Source organism: Camarhynchus parvulus, chromosome 1A, assembly GCF_901933205.1.
Source record: "Camarhynchus parvulus chromosome 1A, STF_HiC, whole genome shotgun sequence".
NCBI lineage: Eukaryota > Metazoa > Chordata > Aves > Passeriformes > Thraupidae > Camarhynchus > Camarhynchus parvulus.
In genome coordinates, this window is record NC_044586.1 from 60601601 (window position 1) to 60623005 (window position 21405).

The 21405-nt window shown below is 35.5% G+C and overlaps 1 protein-coding gene across 7 annotated transcripts in view; it reads right to left on the bottom strand.

Annotated features, from left to right (window-relative positions):
• Positions 1–21405, bottom strand: part of CACNA2D1 (calcium voltage-gated channel auxiliary subunit alpha2delta 1) — a 368348-nt gene that overhangs the window by 172142 nt on the left and 174801 nt on the right. The window lies entirely within an intron of this gene.

A 21405-nucleotide genomic window follows, 5' to 3' on the forward strand; every position in this document is an offset into this window, starting at 1 on the left:
ATAATTAACTGGCAATATTGTTTTTATTTACAGCTTTTGTTTTTAAAATGAACATTTTCATAAAATACAATTTCTATTAGAGCTTCTCTTGTATTTACTCTTATCTAGACATGAGTTTATTTCCTGAGTCCCTCCCCACTGCTCTTGATTATCCTGCTATCAAATCATTATTGTATAGGATTTTTAACACTGTCATCAACAGACAAAACTCTCTTTACGTACTTCAACAAAATGACTCTTTATTTTCCTTGTCTTTTACATTTTTATTTATTTGTTTAAATTTTTCAAAGCTGCCACAGCTTTACTATTTATCTCTACTGGATGGAACAGCATTTTTAAAATCACCTTTCAGAATAACATTTCAGGAACATGATATATTTATAAGTTAATGAAAATAAACACTTCCTGCCCAAATAACTTAGATATTTTTTCTAAGGTTATTCATATGTTGTTGTCCATTACTCTGCCTGGAGATATTACCCATATAATGAATAAACTGACACTGACATTGGACATATCTCACTAATCTTAATATAGAAAATATGAGATACCCAGTGCTACAACACACTGAATGCTGTATGGTTCACAAATTAGATTCATGGATCACTCAGATCTTTAGAGGACAATTTTTCATCATTTAACCACTTCCAGTTGGCAAGAACAAATTGCTTTGTTGCTGGCTCTCAAGTGAGTAGTTTAGTTATTTATTAACTTCTTGACACAATGAATTTGAATCTTCCCACTGCTGCACACTTTTGGCACCAAGTAATACTGCAAACTTGGTCAGCAAACTGAAGGTAGAGTGTAAATAGCCTAGATATTTATTTTTGTTCTTTATCCAGTAATTCTGTGCAAAAGAGGGGGTAAAGACTCACTATTACTTCTGTTCACCAATTAAGGGATTTGGTAGGGCAGTCCTGAAGCTGAACTTATAAAAAAATGACTTTGGAAGACCATATGCACATAGATCTTCCAATATATGTACTATCAGTATATGATTTTATGGTTTTCACCATCTTTAGTTCCCCTTTCAAAGCAAAAATTTTTAGAATCTGCAAAAGACATCAGGAAAGCCATATAAAAATTACATTAAGGACCACATCATAAATGTTTTATTTTTGACTCTTACTATTTTCTTTTCTTTCCTAATCTTAATTTTTCTTCCATGCTTTCATTGATAGCATTTTCTGTTGAAGTGAGATTATTCCACTGTCTTTAAATTGCTTTTCATTTCAGTAGCTCTCTGTTTTCCAGCTCAGGGTATAAAACAATTCAAATACGAAACATTACATATTGGGTACTATCAATAAATTCTTAAATTTCACCACACAGAATCTGGAGTTGATGGTCTCTATAATCTCTGTGTCTAGAGAAGAAAAGCATGGGAAAACATTGGCTTTCAGAAAATCTGCAGATGAAATTTGAGCTCACACCAACACTAACTTACACTCATATTTTGCTTCTCTACAGAGCAAGTTCACAGGCAGTCCATTGATTCAACACATAAATGCCAAGGTTCAGCTCAGGATTACATGAATGAAGCTGTAGTTGGCTTTTCATCTAAGGAAACAACTCTTTCTTCAATCAAGTTCTTTCAAGAACAACAAGGGATTACATTGGAACAAGACACATGGACGCTACAGATAATTATGTATTGCAAAAAATGTAATAGTATATCTATGCCATTTTGCTGGTAGGAAATCTACATCCCCTTTACAATGTGTCAAAAAAGAAAGCACCTGGTCATTGCTGCCATGTAGTGGTGTCTACAGGAACACCTCCTCTCCAAATCTTAGGCTAGAATTCCAAAAACTTTACATGCAGTTTGTGCTCCACCAACCAGTCTAAAGATTCATTTTTGAAGTCTTTTTCAACAGACATCCAATGCAGTCTATTCAGAAATGTTGCTTTCACTGAAGCTGTGGTTACAATTATATAAAACCTCAGATCTATCTGTGGGCTTCCTAAAACCCTATAGGACCCAGAGCCCGTGATGCAGCCTAAAATGGTGCTAGGCCTACAGGGGAGATTGGCTTGAAATGAATTCTAGAAATTATAAGACTCTATAATGAACTACCAGAAAAAAAAGAGATTATATATATAAAAAAAAAAGGAGGGGAATAGAAAAAGGTTTTCTGCAGCTTTTCATACTGTAAGACATTAACATGCTGTATTAATTTTGACAGTCATCCTTTTTTTCCTTAAAAAACGTGTTTCCAGAATTTTAGGAAAAATGTAAAGCAAAAAAAATTTACACTTTTAGCCATTACAGAAACATTACAAAATATTTAACTCCCTCAGAAAAGAAAACAGAAGAGCTTCAGTTAAAGGTTTTCACAGCTCAAAGATTTTCTTCAGCTAACCGCTGGAGGTAAACTTAAAATTATCATATCAGATTCTATTGCAAATACATATTACTGCATAATTATAAGTACATGTTTTAAAATCTGAAATTACAGCCAAATATGCTTATTGGATTTTGTTTTAAAACAGGATACTTCCCACGACTTCCAAGTATTTTACCCAAAGATTTCTATAGGACCCAAAGTGAGTCAATGTAAAAAAGCCGCTCTATATTGCAGATAATCTGCAAGTAGTGAGGATTCTTTTAGTTTGCAGGTAAGAGGTAGAGAAAGAAATAAAATCAGGGAGAAACCAAACCATACAGCAAATAAAAGTCTAATCTTGACTCTTCAGTTTAAAAATAAGTTTTTAGAATTACAGATATAAATTTGGTGAACATTTTAAAATCAAAATAAAATCCCACACTCTTGGAAAAGACATTCACATTAGTAAAAAAACTGGGAGTCCTTTTGTTTAGCATAAAGCTATAAAAATATTAATAATACTGGTCCATTTCACTCTTTAGGCAGACCAAAGGAAATTAATGTAAATGCCTAAAAATTCTAAAAAAGCATTTCATTAAGTGTTCACAAAACACCTGTTTTAATTTTAAAAAAAAATCCTTGTATCCCCTTGGATAAAGAAGTGTATTAAAAAAGTTCACTCTAATACCTTTGGGGTAATTAAGGTTTAAACCCATCCTTACAAATTCTATGAAAAATAATCCAGACAGTTTTAGTTTAATCCCTTATATAGTCTGACATGCAGTTTAAGGCACAATAGACACCTCAGAAAAGAAAGCTAAATATGGCCTACCACACATAAAAAATTACATCTGTTTGTAAAGAGGATAATGTCAGGGAATAAAAGCCTGCAAACACAAGAAGAAAAAAAAAAAAAGAAAGAATGTCAGCTACTACTATCTCTTTTGTTACAGCTTTGTGATTTTACATAGGTGAAATGACACATATAAAATAAGGAGCTTAGCTGCTAATAACTTCTTTTTTCCCTTCAGTATCCATATGTAAAAGTACTGATTTATCACTTGTCCTTAAAGTGAACAAAATTTCAGGCAATACAGCAAACCAGTTGCAATTATAATTATAGTCTATGCATGCACTTACAGTGCCTAAATATGGGCTGCAAGAAATTGTAAATTCATTTAAAACATGAAAACTGGGCATAGAATATTTTTATAATAAAATGAAACATGAAAACTAGACATAGAATATTTTAAAATAAAATTATTAAAATAAAAAATAAAACTGTGAAATAATATTCTATCAATAAATAGGTCACTATATTACCCAAAATATGGACAAATGAATTACTTGGATTAGACATTTTTCCCCCAAACTTGATTTGATTAAATAACTGCTTTGTCAGAATATTAAATTTCATAGACTAATTAAAACCTTCCAGGTCTGCACTATAATTTATGATAAGCCTTTTTCATCAGATTTGTGTAAAGGACTTTTCTCAAGATTCCACTGAGACTAATAATTGAAATGAAAACATGAAGGTGAAGATTACAGGAAATAACATAAAGGAGCAATAAAGGTATTGCACACTCTTTGTCATAGAATATTCTTTCTTTTAAATGGTGAGAAAGATCAACTTTTTCAGCCTTCATTTACAGGTAATTCCTTCGCTGAAATTATCAATCTGGAAACCTCCAAAATTTACTGACAGTTTTCATGAGGGGGTCACTTGACCGTTCACAGAAGCATCAGAGTGATAAATAAAATGAGTAATTTATCAATCACCTGCATGCTCAACAGCAGGACTCATTTAAAAAGATGTTAGGTAAGTGTAATATACACATAGAGAATCCAGATAAAAATACATTATAGGAAAGATATTTTTTCAAGCTCTTGACATGGATTCTGAGGATTTTTGATCTGAGACTGAATCTATAGATGGCAGCATTGATGGTGGTCTGAGTCAAAAACTGAGATCTTGAAAGAGCGCATTGAAGTCTAAACTTGGAAGAAACTTTTGAAATATCTGAGATTCCAGCATAAATACTCTCTAGGTATCTCACACCCCACACACCCCAGGCTGGGCTCTGCCAACCACCAGTGCTGTGACGAGGGCAGGTCTCAGCATCTCCGTGAGCAAAGGTGGAGCTGTCACCCAACTGCTCCTGGGTCCCCTCAGAGGCCTGACCCTCACAGTGACACATTTCCTTGTGCCCTTCTGCTCACTGTGACAATATCTGATTATGTGCTGAATTTAACCACACTTGATTTAATTTGTCTTGTGCAAATTATAATTAGTAAAGCTGAGTAAGAAGGTTTTTTAATATCATATTCGGATCACAGGGGGAAACCCTTCTAGTTTTCACAGGGTACAAGAAGTAGGAGTTTTGTTTTGGTTTTTTGTGGGTTTTTTTTGCCTCACTGTCTATATTATGCTACATTATACATTTACTTCAAAAAAATGGAAACAGTGAAGAGTGCTAAGGTGTACCTGCATAATCTCAAAAAGAAGGACAACAAATATTAGAAAGAGTACTTATGTCCTCAGATCTCTAGAATTCATCACATAAACTGTAAAAAAAAATAGGTGAAACTTCATGTAAAAAAATTTCCACAATTTTAAGGTATTTTTAAGTGTAAGAATAACTGTTAGAAACTGCCATTAGACTACTTAAGCTGCCAGGACAATATTTAACTTCATTTTAAAAAATTTAAGAATACATTCCAACTACTAATTGACTTTGACATAGAATTAAAAGTCAAAAGTAGTTGAATGTGTGAGGTTAGATGTAATAGAGCCCAAAAGATGAGAAATGCAAGTCAGACAAACACACACCCAAATCAAAATCTACAGAGACGTCTGTTCTGGAAGAATACAGCATACTCCACAAAAAGCTTCTGCATAAAGACATCCTCTGGCTCAATGGCCTGCAGTCAAACAACAATCTTTGTTGGACATGTGGATAATTGCTAATATAACAATGGAATTTTGGAAATTTGCCTACTGGTAAGTACAGTCTATATTTTTAATGAATTGTTTTTCATTTTGGGGACTTATTTAATTTACTTCAATTTTTTAGTGCAACTGGTAAACTAAGCAAATTAAATGTGGCAAATAATTTATCATTTTTTTGGTTGCAAAACAACAAAGGCCAAATACTTCATGCAGGAATAAAAAAATTAGTGACTGAAAATTTAAAGTTGCAAAACCACATTGATATTATTCTTTGGTATAGTTCTCTATATCAAAGACTGACTCCTTTTAGTTAGTCAAGCTGAAAAATTATTCTCAAGAATGGTATTTTGATTCATAGTAAAACCGAGGATTTTATGTACTTGCATGAGTGACAAATGACCAGGAAAGGAAATCATAAGGAGACTCTTCTGGAGTTACCAAACTTAAAGAACCAGCTTTAAATTTAATTTAAAGAACCAGCTACATATATAAAGAGATAGGAATAACCATCCTCTTCATTTTTCCTCCAGTGCTCTAAGCCAAAACCGAGGAAGACAGAGAAACAAAAATATTTTAAATCCATTTTAATTTTGGAAAATAAATTCTTCTAAAAGGTCCAGGAAACTGCTAATTTTCTCATCACAATAGCTTCCTCAAAGTATAAGCAACTTCTTATTATAAGGAAACCTGCAAGTGATTACAAACCAGATTTCCAGGTGGGAAAATGAAATTAATTTGTTAGCAGCTAATTAACCTCTATATCACACTATCTGATCAGTTTAATTAAAGGACAAAGTATGTTTATTATAATTTATTCAGCGCTACTTTCTTTAGTTGATGAAAAAATATAAAATAGAATAAAAATTTTAAAAAATTTCTATACTAATTGCACATTATTTATATTGTAAATAGTGCAAAAAGTAGAGTACAGGAGCCCAGTTAAATGATTTGGACATAAATTTCCTTTGGATTCACAAGAAATTGTCATTCTGAATTCATATCTGTGTAGGTGCTGGGATGCAAGGAACCACTTGCACTATCATAACCGAATAGAGAAAATATGCCAGTTCTCCAACTCCAACAAATCTTCAAAAGCTCCTGAGAAAATTATTTTCTTACAAATCAAGAGGCAAGCATTTAGTAGAATTTGCTCCCCCAAATAAATGTGTGTGCATTTGTTACATTTCTTCTGTGTTCTAGCCATTATTCTATCCAAATAAGACCAATTTTAGCAATGCCGCAATCAGCAGTTACAAAAAGGAATAAAATTTTAGGCATATGACACTACAATGGAGTAAAAACTCGAGGGTAGCTTCTTGGTGATCCATAAGAGTGGCTAAAGTGTGTATAATTCAAGGCTTATCTTCACAAAAAAAAAGCAAACCAACAAAAAAAAAAAGTGTATCACAAGAAATACAAGAAATACATCACACAAAGAGTCACTGTAACTAAATTCTAAGCAATAGTACACAAATAACATAAATGCATTTTAAGAATCTCATTGGAGTAGTGAAATGCCAACATTTTGAATAACTTTCCTTAAATTGCAACAGTAGAGAGCCTTACACAGCTTTTCATTTATTCTTTTATCCACATGTAAAAACTAAAATATAAGAAGGCTTTAGGATACTTCTATGTGGTAACAACACTGTGTAACACAGGAAAAATGAATTTTCATATATAAATTATGAAAGTATGATCCAAAATTTGGATCATGTTTTACAATGCTGACACTGACTTGTAATTTTAATGACCTCAAATATTTTTAAAAGCACTGATTTCCTTCCCTGTCTGGATCAATCCTTCACTGAGTTTATTCAATCACTTAAAATGTGTCCTTAAACCCAGAGAGTTACAACATTTAAAAAAAAAACCCCGAAACAATTGCTATAACTCATCTTAGACAATTCTCATGAAAATTATGAAAAAATCCAACCAAATCTCTTAATTTCCTCCTAAATGTGAAAAGTGCCTTTACAAAAGGCAATAAAGCTTAAAACATGTCAAGCTATGTTTTCTTTTCAGATTGCTTTGGCTTACCCATGTAACAAATGTCTGGCATATTGACTGTTGTTTTAATGGGACTCCTATAAACACAAATCTTTCTTAAGACTTTAATCTAAATTATTTTTCCTCTATCTCTGATGTCGTAAAAAGAAAGCAACTCTGGACAGCAGTTATCAGGTTCTAAGAATTATCCCAAGCTCACCTAATTAATACAGAACAGAAGGAATCATAATTTAATTATTCAGCTTTGGCAGCTGTTTTGTGCATGTTTTGTGCACTCAATCACTGCAATAAAGCAAAGCTTCAGGAGCACACCTTATTTCAGAAGTAGTTCAGTAGCATGAGACAAGCCAGCAGCTGGAAAATATTCCTTTTGCTATTTAATATGAAATGATTAAGACTTTTCCAGTTAATCACTACAAGCAAAAGGTTCATATAAAAAAAAATAGAACCAAGTTATTTTCCCTCTTAATTATGGATGTTACACTGGTATACTGGAAGTCATGCAGAAAAGAAACAGGATTTAAGAGTTCTGTCAATATCTTGCTGTTATGTTTCTCATTCTCCATTTTAACAACAGCACTAAATGAAAAGGGGTTTGTGTTTCCTTACATGGATCACACCAAGGGTTTTCATTCATCAAGTATTTGATGCTTATGCCACAAACTGCAAAGAAATAGAGAGAAACCTTTGAAAGCCAGACTGATGGCTGCTGGCTGTCAGTGGGATGGAGAGAACAGCAATCTTTCCTTGGGAACAGTCCTGGGCTTTACAACTCAGAGAAGGAATCATCTAGCTATGGATTTGCACATCCTTTTAGTTCAACAACAGCACACAATTCAAAAAAATATTTTAAATTTTATACAGATGAATCTTATTCTAGGCAGAGACTTTCTAAGTTTACAGCATTTTATCATTCCCATCAGAGTCTATGGTAACACATGTAAGTTTGGGCCCTTACACTGCATTGCTCACTTTCAAATTCTCATATAAATCAGCACTTTGAAATTCATCTCTTTTTTTTAAAATTCAAGGTGGACAGACAGATATATCACAGAAGTGTGAAAATGTGAAGAAAGAGACAATGTGAGAAATTCTGAACAAGCAAAATAGCTCTCTCTTGTTAAAATGAAAAATGAAATGAAGGCAGGTATTTGTTAAGACAGAAAAGTTCCTGCAAACCTAACCAAGAGTACTGCAAAAAGAGCTTAGCACTGGAAGATCACAGTGAAGAAGACAGAATGAAGTAAAATGCAAAGTATGTATTAAACTGACTTTAGTTTGAAGAAATGCATCATTTTGTTCCCTGAAATTTATGCTGAGCTGCTTAAAACTATCTCAGCTCAGTTCTCCACAGCACCACCACACAGTACTACAGAAGTGTGAGCTGAGATTGCAGAAAGCACAAGAGGGAGAAACTACAAATGTTTAAAAAGGGATTTGGGAAACTCAGGCTAATGGGAAAAGAAGAAGGAATGCTGCAAAATGTCTTGTCAATGATGGTGCCATGAGCACACCCACAGAAGACACAGCAATGAAAACTGGGGAGAAGGGCAGAGACTATTGCAGCAAAGCAGTCATTCCAAACTGTTTCCAGTCCCAGCTGTTAACAATGACCACTTTGGCAACAGCCAAAATTTCCTAGTCATCTTTCGCCTCCCTTTCCCTCTTCTCATTTTACACAGTTCATGTTAAAAACTTTGCAATCCACCTTGCTAGAGATTATTTTCTTTTAGTTTCACTATAGAAGTTTACTGAACGTGATCGGCTGATAATTCTTACAGCTCCAGAAAACTGTTTGATCAGAAAACATCCTAAATTAGCCACTCTCTGCCTAGAAAAGTCCTCCAAAATTATTTCAGCAGTTGATGTACTACAAATACCTCTAAGGACTTGTCCAATGATCTGACACTTTTATCAGCACTGTGCTGAACCCCACTATCCTGATGAGAGCAGCACAGGCTGTGTGTTATGAACTGAAAATCACAGACGTGAGTAAACCATGGGTTCCTGCACAGAGTGAGCATCAGCCAACTGTACAAATTGATCCCAAGGGCCAGGAATTCTTTTCTTCAGTAAGCCACAAAGACACTGTTCACACTGAATATTAAACATTCCTGGGGTTTAAAACATGAAAGAAGTAAAATTTCAAAAGTATGGGCACATACTAGTTTAAAAATTTGAGATACTCAAAGTATCTGAGCCCACCAGTTAGTCCTTTGTAGACCTCCAAAAGACTCAGCTAAAAGTGTGTTCCTGTTCATAGACATAAATGCTCAAACACTATCAGATGATCTCATTGGGGGATATATAATATCTCTCAAATATAAATATAAATACATGTGTAAGTATAAACACAGAGGAAAATTTATACAATTGATATCTGCATATAAATAACTCCCACCCATTTAAGTAGGCCCAGCACAATCTTAAAATGTGTCTGATTCTCAAAATACCACCTAAATGTTGTTTATGAACACTGAGCAATAGGGAAAAGCATATCTAGTATCTCAGATATCTGTAAGCTTTAATTCATTATCTAAAAGCAATAAAGAAGACTATTTTCTCTGTTTCATATTAAAACATTTAAAGCTCTTGAAAATATAGTATTCTAGAGCTCATGCAGACATAAAAGAATTTGATTAATTCAGTTGTATTTATCTTAATATTTTCTTATGAGTATAGAGATTACATGAGGAGTTGAATGACTTAAGTGCATCCTATTCTTGACAAACATACACAAGTTCAATTAGATAGATGGATTTGCACTGCTGCACTCTTACTAGTACCTGTAAATACTTCAGTGAATTATTATAATTTCAGTATTATAATTTCAGTATTATAATTTCAGTAAAACCTACTGATGGTAAAGGAAGTCCTGTCCTGTCCATGTCATAGTTATTTTTTATAAAAGCATCATTCATAGTTCACAATATTGTAATATAGTGACCATAACTATAGTTCATAAAATTGTAAATATTTTCACATAAATTGTAGGATATTATCCCTCCTACTGTTAGTTGAATGTCTGAAGAATTTACTAAACTTACGGATCTTGCCTTCCAGTTTTCAAGGTTAATTTATCTGAAACTGTTAAGTATCTATTGCTGTAAATAAAACTTTATCTTGAACAATATTTCGTCTTGGTGCTTTTTCTTGACACAGGATGCTTACTGATGTGTAACCATGGGGCTTTTTAGGATAGACCATGCTTTATTCTTCAAAGAGAATATGATGTAAGTGTTTCAAAATAAAACCCAGACCAATTCTGAACACACTCTGCTTTCATCCATGTTGTGCTTGTTACAGCTGCCCCCAAGACACCCAACCATGCACCAGGAACCCTTCTCAACTCATCTGGCAGGTCTCTAGGAGGTAACATCCTGTCTGGCTTTCTGCATGCCTCCAAAATCATCTCAGCAGATTTCATATGCTCACATACTCTTACAAGTCCTGATGTAATTAATGCAGACCCAAAACATTAGAGACTGAGAGAGACTGGAAGTATTTGGAATTAAATCACCCATTCGGTATGATCCCTATAATAAGGAAAACAAGTCAACCATCAGCATAAGAAATGGCAGCCATCACTTGGGATTAAAAAATATGATAATGACATGTTTTTGAAAAAAAAATAACAAAAAAATCCTTCAGTCTTAATCCAGCTTTTGGGGTTTTTTGCTGATATCTCTTAGCAAAAATGAAAAGAAACCAAACCACCTTCTTTCACAGCAACACAGCTTTAGCAGAAAATATCTGCAAATACTGGTAAAATAAAACTGAAATGTTCTATCTGAAAGGTGGGGAAGTGCTATGGCAAAACTTCTTCTATGATAATTTAGAATACCTTAAGTCTAAAGGTCATTTAAACTATGATGCCACAGGAAATTAAATGAAACTTGCCTAAAAGGAGAATATTCAGTCTGGTAGAAAACTTTTGCTGGAAGTTTTCTTTAAACTTTTATGTAGGGAAAAAAACCTCACAGACAAAGCACAAGAAGTTTTATGAGGTGAAAACACCAGAACTTTGTGCAAGCACAGAAAAATATCAACTGAGCCAACCCTCTGAGTTTTACTGTACTCCTGTGTAACCCTGAAGAAATGCAAAACTGAAGTTACCCTCCTGAGAGGTGGCAATGCCCAAAGGAATAAGACAATCCTACCTGAATTAATAATTCATCAGGGATTATTCACCCATTTTTAAATGCAAGGATCTGGTCTTATCATTTTTATATTTATTCTCACATTTTCAAGAAAGTTACAAATTCACAGTATTTCAGTGCAATATAATTTGTGACTAATGAATGGGAAAATTAAAACAGAATGATAGTGTGTTCTATAAACTCATCAAACACAGTCACAGAGCTGGCCCAGGCTTCTTCAGACTTGCTAAATCCTATTGCCCCTTCAATGAGACCTAGAGTTTGTGTATTTATTTAAAGAGTTCTTACGTGCTTATAGCAAGAATTAAGTGGGAAAAAACAAAGCAAATGCTTAACAGCTACATTTCTGGTCAAATCAGGTACAATTTTTAAGCATTTCTTTGCATGATGTTAGCACAGGTTAGGATATTGCTAATGTTGAAGAATTGCTCTGCTCTGTGTTATGTACATCTCTTGCTTTGTGTCCAAGTCTACAGAAATATCTGACTATTTCAATCACACATCAGCATTTGCAGGACATAAAAGAGACACTTGCACCTTTTGTTTAAATTCTAATGAGAATTACACTATACTCAGGAGATGGAAAGCTGAGAATTCCCAAATCCCTTGAGCAAAATGCAGCTCTTAATAATAAGATTGTCTTGCACTCCCAGAGCATTTCAAAGTCTATGTAAAATGAAAAACCTATGGAAGTTTCTACAGTACTGCAACTGCAAAAGAGTGCAGATATCAAACATTTTCTGTTCACATCTACTGCACAAGCTTCTTTTCAAGGAACAGGGCTTCTTGGGAGTGTAGAGGTCTACAAACTTTTAAATAGGGAAACTTTCCAACTCCCCTCTTAGGTCCTTTTCTAAAGGTAATAAGCTTTGACAAAGATAAGCTGAATTTTCATCTGGCATCTTGCAGGAATCTTGGGAGAAAAGAAGGTAAAATATCAGACCTGCATGACACCACTGGTTTTGTAATTTGAAAAAAAAGAAGTAAATGGAGTTAAGAAACCCACAAATATCTCCATCTCAAAAAATCCAACCCATTCAGCTCAGACTTTCAGAAAAGTTCTATTTTTAGTATGAAATAACACATGTAGAATTCCATATACACATATTCACAGTATTTGCTCTTTCTGGCAGGAAATATTTAAAAAATATTTGGGTTTTATTTCACTAAAAAACCCCCAAAAACCCTCTAAGGTTTGCTATTATGAAAGGAATTCCTTCTCTGAAGTAAGAACCAAATATTTTGTGTGTAATATTTTCTGAATTTCTCAAAGTTAGAAATCTGACTCCATTATGAAAAGCCATATTTGAGTCTTACACCATTGATAAACTTCCTGTGCATATTCAGTCAGAGTTTTTTAGTTTTAAATTAAAAAAGGTCAAAACCAACAACAACAAAAAACAAAAGGAAAAAAAGGCAACAACAAAAAAAAATCCTTCTTCTAAATTGTAGATATTGACAGCAAAGTTAGGTTGGTAAATACTTTTTCCAAAACATTGGCACATTTCCTAAATTCAGTGTAAAAAGGGTCAGAATAATACATGACAACCAACAGGAAAATGAGTTTTCCTGGGAAAGTGAGGAAACTAGCCATGTCCTAGTTATACTGGCAAGGATAAATCACAGAAAATATTAAATTGTTAGTCTTGAAATTAAAATATTTGACAAAAAAGCTTAGAGACAAACTAAACAGCATCCTTGAGGTCCATTTCTAATTGATTTTACTTATTCACCAAAGGCAGTAAAACAGTGCTATGAATTACTTATCCCAGGAACTGAATGTGAGGGTGAAAGGTAACATCAAAAAAACCAGTTAGCTTCATCTGATTCAATGAACTCTTAGAAAATGTGCACAATAGCAGCCTGCAAAAGCTTTTCTTGGCATATTGTACTTCTCAGTTTTAAACTGAAGGACCTACAGGATGTTAATAAATTGAATACAATAGTATGTCTTGCTTTTAATAAGGTGTTTGTTCTGAAAGCACATTAAAGCCTCGTTCAAAATGAAGGTGATAATGCACACGTATGGCAGCTTAATAATAGAAATCACACCTTTCTTTCTTTTCTTCTTACCTAGATCCTTCCCTCCAACTCTTTCAGAAGCTGCACATTTTTTAAATGAGTTGCCTGGTCAATAAGTAAAAAAAGTGTGTTAGATGTCTTTAACATATTTGATTTTTTAGATAAAATGGAATGCTTGAAAGCCCTCAACAGTGATTGAAGGTGTTTCTTTGCTCTACTCTAAAAGCTTTTTTGGCAAGTTTCCAACCAGTGCAGCACTTCACTGCACAGATGAGATCTGTGCAATGATTTATATTATAAAGTTACACTCCTTTACTGAGGGAAAGCATAGTAAGAGGTGGTAAATAACCAGTATCTAAAGACCAAAAGCTAGCTCCTCTATAGTTACACATTTTATATCCCTGCTTATAATCTTAATTCTGATTGTACTGTCTTCCTCATCAACAAAAGTTAGCTCCTCCATAGCTACACATTTGATATCCCTGCTTATATATAATCTTAATTCTTATTGCACTGCTATCACTGTCTTCCTCATCAACTCTCTAATCGGTTTAAAATTCATAAAGCATGAAAAAGAAAGAAAGGATTCAAGGATTCCAGTATGATTAATCACACTAACACTCATTGGTGCAATTCTCATACAGGATTGTGTCAGATATATAATGGAAGAGAAGCATGGAGGAGCTGTCCTATGGCAGCCCATGTTTTAGAGGACAATCAATGATTTCTAGAGTGAAAGACTCATCTGAGAGACTAGGAAGTCATAAAACTCCAGGCAAGGTAGCAAGCAACTCTACTCTTAAAAAGATTTCTAATGACTCGGATTTTTTTTAATTTCCTTTAAGATGTTTTTTCTTTTATCTAACTAGTACCTGCTAGATATTTGTAAACCAGAAGGCACACTGAGACTTTTTGAAATAAGAATTCAAGCATTAGGGGGCAGGATCTTGGGGACAGGCAGCAAACAGAGGGATCTTGTTCCCAGGAGGGAATGCCAGACAAATTCTGCACTAATCTGGTGAGGCTTATGCCACATCTCCAAAGAGGCTTCAGCATGGACATGTTCTCAGTTGATTTCTACACTTAGATAAAATTCTCCTTACTGATGATGGAGATCCTGGGAAGCTGAAGTCAGTGTGTTCCAAAGGCTATAACTATTGTGTCTCCTGTCTCACTTTGAAAAATATTATAGAGAAATGCAGAAATGTTTGTTTCTGGAACATTCACAGTGAATTTCCATGACTCAAAAAGGTGTAAGTGATTTGATAAACATCAGCTAAACACCAGAACAACCCTTAAACCCACCCAATTTCAGTAAATAGTATTTATCCTTATTTCTTCTTTACCTCACCTTCTTATTACTCTCAGTGTACACACACAGAAATTCATGCCCTGGGTAGAAAAATGTCCAAATGCAATCACTGGCAGGAGAATTGTACTTAATTCCTTTCAGTGAGATAGGGCACATTTAATTTAAATTATACACAAATGAAGGCTACAGGTCACAGAAGAGGTGGCACATAGCCCTTCAGAGAATAAAATATTGTCCTCCCTAGAACCTGTCCATTTAAATTGATCATTTGGATGGGTTTTTTTTTCAAATCACAGAGGCTTTAGAAATGTGAGGCATTATCCAAAATGAATCAAAATCTATGGACGATTTCTCTCACTCAGTTTTGGATCAAAGCTCTGTGTGAAGATACAGAGTTTTGACACTTTGCTGGTGTTTAGTGTTATAACTTTCATAAAATTATAAAGTGTAATTTAGTATTATAACTTTCACAAAATTATAAAGTATCCATGACTTACTAGGAAAGGATCCCACACCTACTTTGCACCTGTGAGGGCAGGTTCCCTGTACTGCAGCTCTGGTGCCAAATCTCAGCTGCATCATTTCTCACAGATGCTCTTTGCACAAAAGAGAATTATCAGAGGTACAAACCATCAGAGAACGGTATCATATCTCTGAAGAGATGAGAGTAAAAGGATTCTAGCTTGTTTTCTTCACAGAGTTTTCCTTCTTTCAAGAGGCAAAATATGTTTAGTAAACTGCTTCTTTATAATGAAACCATGCCAAAGCTGAAAGTTTCATGGTTTGTTTTCCTGCTGAGGCTTTTAGGATACAGTGTTTTAGCATTTTTGTAACATCTACAATAAACTACAGACAGTCCTGAAAATCTTCAAACTGCAAAATATAACAGAGACACCTACTACTGCTCTGCTCTTGCAGGACACTGCTTGGATCAACTCTGGTGACAGGAAACTTGTTTTATCTTAGTTCTCCTTTTCATCTTTTGTTTCTTTGCTGAACAACTTTTCACTACAGTTTTATGCAGCCAAAATTTCTACTAGTAAAAGATAAACAAACAAACCATAATTCCAAAGTAATACTCCCATGACCTTCTGTCATTATTTTTAACCCCAGTTGGTACATGAACACCAGCCCACATATTATCATTGGAGAAAATGCTGTCTCAAAATTACCAAGAGTTAGAAAAACATCATTTACAGAGAAGAAAATAAAATACATTACTGTTTAAAAGATAAAGTATATTGAAAGAATTTTTCATGTGGCATTTTTATATGATAATTAAGTCTTAAAAGTTTGAGTTTCAGTCTCCATATTAATAAGTGGATGTTAATAGGCCATCCATACAGACTCCCCTTTTAAAATACCAATGAGATATCCCTTATGTTTTTACATGTGTAAGTACAATTAATACAGCAACCCAACTGGAAACAAAATTGCCTTAGTTAACCAACCATTGCAAGGCAATCAAGTGTGGTATCAAATGTAATTGTAGAAGATTCATTTGGGGAATAACAGCAATTATTTAGTACAGAATTCTCTCATTCTTTCAGCTTGCACATATTTTTTTCATGAGTCTCTATCTCAGAAAAATAATTGGACAATCACAACTGTCAAAAGCATCCCCCTTTCTATCTGTAGTGTACAAGAAATTTCAAACTGACAAGGCTGTTTCATTTAGATTTATTGGTTTGTACCTCTGAGTTGCAACTGCTTTAATCTAAAATATTCAGGCTTAATTCCTTCAGCTGTACAGGCAGCTGGGGAATTGGGCAGTACCAATGCAGTAGGAAACAGAGAATGGGATTTCTCCATTTGCCTGAAGCTAAGCACTTTTGATTTGCCTTCATAAACTTCACAAATACTCTCTTAGAACCTAATAGTTTTCTAACAGGTAAGTATTATTCTTGGGCCATACAAGTAAACTACAGTTCAACTATTTTAACCAACTTTGTGCTTCATCAGGAAATTACACATCACAATCCAATATTTCTTTATTTCCCTTTTTTACTTAGAAGATATTTGATATTCTTAATTACTATTATTAATTAATATTACTTAGAATAACTTTGTACCTTTAGTAAATTAATCAGTCATTTCCAAAAGTATTTTGCTATTTAATTATCAGTGAAAAATACCATATCCACAATTATATTTTTTCTTGTCACTTAGCTATACTATAGTAAATATGTAAGATACATGCTCTTAACTCATTTTAGATTTCCAAAATGTCCAGCTCACAGCTGGATAACTGAGTTACACAGTGGGAGAGCAACGGGCTCCTGGGCCAGCCACAAAGGTGACAGTGAATGGGGGGACATCAGGCTGGGGACCTGTCACTGCTGGGGTCCCACTGGGCTCCATCCTCAGCCTGCTTCTCTTCAACACCTTCATTAATGGCTTGGATGGAGTGCTCAAAGGAATTCTAAGTTAATTTGCTGATGACATTGAACTGGGAAGGAACTGTCTGCTCCCTCAGAGGCAGAGAGGTCCTGCAGAGACACCTCAGTACCCTGGAGTGATGGGCAACCACCAACCTGATCAAGTGTATCAAGGGCAAGTGCCAGATTCTGCACCTGGGATGGAGCAACCGTGCATGTGTTATAGACTGGGGAATGAGAGGCTGGAAAGCAGTGCTGGGGAAAGGAACCTGGGGGTCCTGGTCAGCGGCAAGTTGAACATGAGTCAGCAGTGCCCTGGCAGCCAGGAGGGCCAACCCTGTCCTGGGGGGCATCAGGCACAGCATCAGCAGCCAGGCACTGGGGTGGCCTCACCTCGAGTGCTGGGGGCAGTTTTGGGCACCACAATATAAAAAAGACATTGAGATCTTAGAGAATGTCTAAAGAAAAGCCAGGGGAATGCTTAGGACGAGCATCTGAGGCCACTGGGTTTGTTCAGCCTGGAGAAAAGGAAACTGAGGGACACCTCAGTGTGGTCTTCAACAACATCATGAGGGGCAGCAGAGGGGCAGGCACTGATGTCTCTACTCTTGTGACCATGACAGGACCCAAGGAAACAGCCTGAAGCTGAGCTGGGGGAGGTTTAGGTTGGATATTAGGAACAGTTTTTTCCCCCAGAGCTCCCCCATAGCTGGGGAACAGGCTCCACAGGGCACGGGTCACATCACCAAGCCTGACAGAGTTCAAGAAGAGTTTGGACAACACTCTCAGGCACAGGGTGTGACTCTTGGGGTGTCCTGTTCAGGGCCATGAGTTGGAATTTATAATCCTAATGGGTCCCTTCAAACTCAGCATCATTTATGACTCTATGAAATGGAAAGAAGGTAGGTTAGGCACTAGGAAGAAATTCTTTCCTGTGAAGGTGATAAGGCACTGACATAGATTTCCCAGAGAAGTTCCCTGGAAGTGTTCAAGGCCAGGGTGGATGAGGCTCTGAGTAATCTGGAATAGTGGAAGGTGTCCCATGGCAGGGGGTCAGAACAAGATGAGCTTTAAAGTCCCTTACAATCTGAGCCGTGCTGTGATTCTGTGATTTATAAAAGACTCAAAATTTAAGTTTTCTGTTTTGTTTTTAATTGTTTGGTCTGCTTGAATCAGTTGGAATTTAATACACCATTGTACCTAAAATATTGGAACAAATTATACTCTTATTCAATTAGAAATAGTAAAGGAATTTTAGTAGACGTGGATCTGTATGTCTGTAAATAGTTTAGTCTCCTAACTATTTTTATAAAGGAAAAACAAATGTACTTCAGACAATTTGGGTGGTCTTTACACTAGATTATTAGGTGAAATTTAAAAAAAAATATTCTGTGGGAGTGAATCTTTTTTTTTTCCTGTAGTAGCTTATTTCAAAAGACCATATCTAATATGCTGAATTTTTATTATAAGGTGACATTAATCTAAAAATTAAATCATTAATGCTTGCACGTTTCTTTTGCTGTGAACTGTGCACAACCCACTCATATTTGGAATAAGGTGTTAGACCAGGCACCCTGGTGGTTTTTTGATTGACACATCCCTTGTAGCTCTGTACAGACCTTGGTCTCACAGTCAGCCTTCTTTGCCCTTCCTTTTTTGCATATGTTCCACTCAAGTCAGCCCATATACACTCCCCCAGGAGGAATGCTTGTGATATTTTCTCCTGAAAACTCCATAGGCTTTTATTCAGCTGCAATCTGACTGTCAAGGACATTGCTGATCACAAGCTCATTAGAAGCAGAAATAGCTTGTCCCATGAGTTTCAATCTACAGTGACTCATGTGCAATGCTGCTGGAAGGGCTTTCATCATCCAAACCTAAATCCTGGATGAGAAATGAACCTCATGCAGCATGATATAGACCACTAATAATGCTATCAGAAGAGCTTTAAGAACCTCTAACTGCAGAAAGTTTTACAGTCTATCTTCTATTTTCCATCACAGCCATTAGGAGAATGATTCTTCCAGTGAAAATTAAGTTTATCATAAAGATCTGTGTGCAAACTAATTTGAGAAGGCATTTTCTAAAAAGTAGGCCAGAAGAGAAGAAAGATTACTTCTGGCAAAAATGGAACAAATTAAATTATAAGAGGCTTAATACATTTATTTGAAATTTAATTGCATAACCTAATGTCAAGGTTATTATATGGTGCACACTGTTCTGATCCAAATCCAAAACAGTAAAGTACAATCTCAGCTTGCAGTTACTTTATTATAAATCAAACTACATTTTTTTTTTCAATACTGACCATAGTCCCTCCCTGAACTACAACATCAATATAAAATCACATTTCCAAATTATTTTGAGATGTCTCCTTGGCAATGAACTCAGATAAAACCTGAAACCTCTTAGGTATGACTGGTTTGTACTGTGAAAAAAAAATGGATAAAAAGCAAAACAAAAGCTGAGGCGGTGTTGACATGATGCCACAAAATAGTGCAGAAGCAAAATGGTTAGAATGAGATTCTGACTGTATTCACACAGCTCTGCACTGAGTCCATCAAGCCTGCAGGTTTTGTTTCCTAGTCACAAGAGAGACAGATTAGCAGAAAAGGTCGCTGCAGCATTCTTGTTACAGCATCTCCACGGAATATGCATTGTGTGTTTTACTGCGTGTTGGAGGCTGTGCCTGTGCAGAGAGCACAGTTAAAAGCATTCAGGCTGTGTCCAGACTCTCTGTACTCCTCAAGTCAGTCACTCCTCTCTGAATTACATGGCCTGACCTTACCAGCTTTTTTGTCTGTTTTCAGATCTTCAAGTGCCTGAGTAACACTGAATCAGAATGAACATTTCTGCTGGTTTTGACTGGGTTAGAACTAACTTTCTTCATAGTAGCTAGCATGGGCTATATTTTGGATTTGTTCTGGAAAAGTGTTGATAATTCTGGTGTGGTTTTGGTTTGTTTGTTTGTTTGTTTTTATTTTTTATTGCTGAGGAGTGTCTTCGTGCAGCTGAGGCCTTTTCTGTTTTTCACACTGCCCCACCAGGGAGGAGGCTGGGGGTGTGCAGCTGACCCCAGCTGACCCAAGGGATATCCCATGCCATACAGCACCCTGCTCAGTGTATAACACTGCAGGAAGAAGAAGGAAAGGGGTAGACTTTTGGAGGGATGGTGTTTGTCTTCACAAATCATCATGAAGGGCAAAGGAGCCCCATTTTCCTGGGGATGGATGAACACCTGGCTGCCCATGGGAAGTGGTGAAGGAATTCCTTGTTTTGCTTCGCTACTGCATGCAACTTTTGCTTTACTTATGAAACTGTCCTTATATCAACCCATGAGTTTTCTCATTTTTACTCTTGCAATTGTCTTCCCTACCCTGAATGGGAGTGAGCAGGTGCCTGTGCAGTGCTTCCTTGTCAGCTGGGGTTAAAGCACAACAACATTCTTAGAAAACCACTGTGCATTCAACTGTGTGCTAAGTGATTCTCAGGGATGTGAACACACAGTCCAGGTTTGCAGCAGTATTGTGTAAAAGTACCATCTGCTTTTATTTCTGAAGGAACATGGAATAAAGGCATAATAAATAATTTTGACACTTAGCCAGGAACTATAGCCTAAAATTAAGAGGCTTATAATCATGCAGCAAAATATTAATTTAGCCAAATTGGTAATAAAAACATCAAGGTTGTACATTTCAAAATCATGTCATTTATTTTTTCAGTAAAGGCTGAAATGAATAAAGAAGATAATTTAATGTTTGACCAGACTGGGGCCTCTTTCAGCAGTACTAGAATGTTGAAAGAAGAGATGCAGTTATTAAAATATGGGAAGAGATTCTATAGAAATATCTATGACTCCCAAGACAAGAAGATAACCAAATCCTTCTGTATTAAGCTTTTCTTGCTTGTGTGGGGTTTTTTTTTGTTTTGTTTTGTTTTTTTCTCTTTACACAAGAAAAAGACAACTCGTAAAAATCTTTTCTGTGATTCTGTTTTCGTGTTTGGGAAAAGCACACTTTTAACTGATAGCAACCATCACTCAAATGTCTTCTCTGTAATCATTCCTTGTCTGTCAAAACAAACAGATGTCTTGTGTACAACTCAGAGCTACATCCCTGGTCTGTGAAGCTCCCTAGGAGCTTCTGAAGGGAAAAGTTCATTTTATTCTCTAGGCACCCTGACTGAGACTCTGTTTACTGAATTAAATAGACTGTCTATTCATAGTCAGTAACCCTTTCTGTAG